A 395-nucleotide genomic window follows, 5' to 3' on the forward strand; every position below is an offset into this window, starting at 1 on the left:
CAGATCATAGAACAATAGGATATTATATTATTTAAATTCTGAGTGGACATTAAGGATGTAATTGCAAATTTCCCTTAGTTTGCAAGTTTATCACATAACCAGAGAAGCTGTATGACTTGTACAAATTCATTTGGTATAATAACGTAATGAATGCATGTTAACAGTTGGATTAAGTCTACATCTTTTGCCTTCCAGTAATGTGTTCTTTTCTTTTGAACAGTATGGTAAGGTGTGTATCACAGAACCTTTTATTCCTAAAGAGTTTGCTTTGCCTAGAATTAATAACTTTAAATTCAGTGCCTTTAAAAAAAGGAAAAATGCCACATGTACATATGTATATACATCCATATAATAGTTAGCTGGATAATAAGGAATAGGGAAACAGAGTATCAGTT

The sequence above is a fragment of the Bison bison genome, unplaced genomic scaffold (genome assembly GCF_000754665.1).
Source record: "Bison bison bison isolate TAMUID 2011002044 unplaced genomic scaffold, Bison_UMD1.0 scf7180017864535, whole genome shotgun sequence".
Classification (NCBI taxonomy): domain Eukaryota; kingdom Metazoa; phylum Chordata; class Mammalia; order Artiodactyla; family Bovidae; genus Bison; species Bison bison.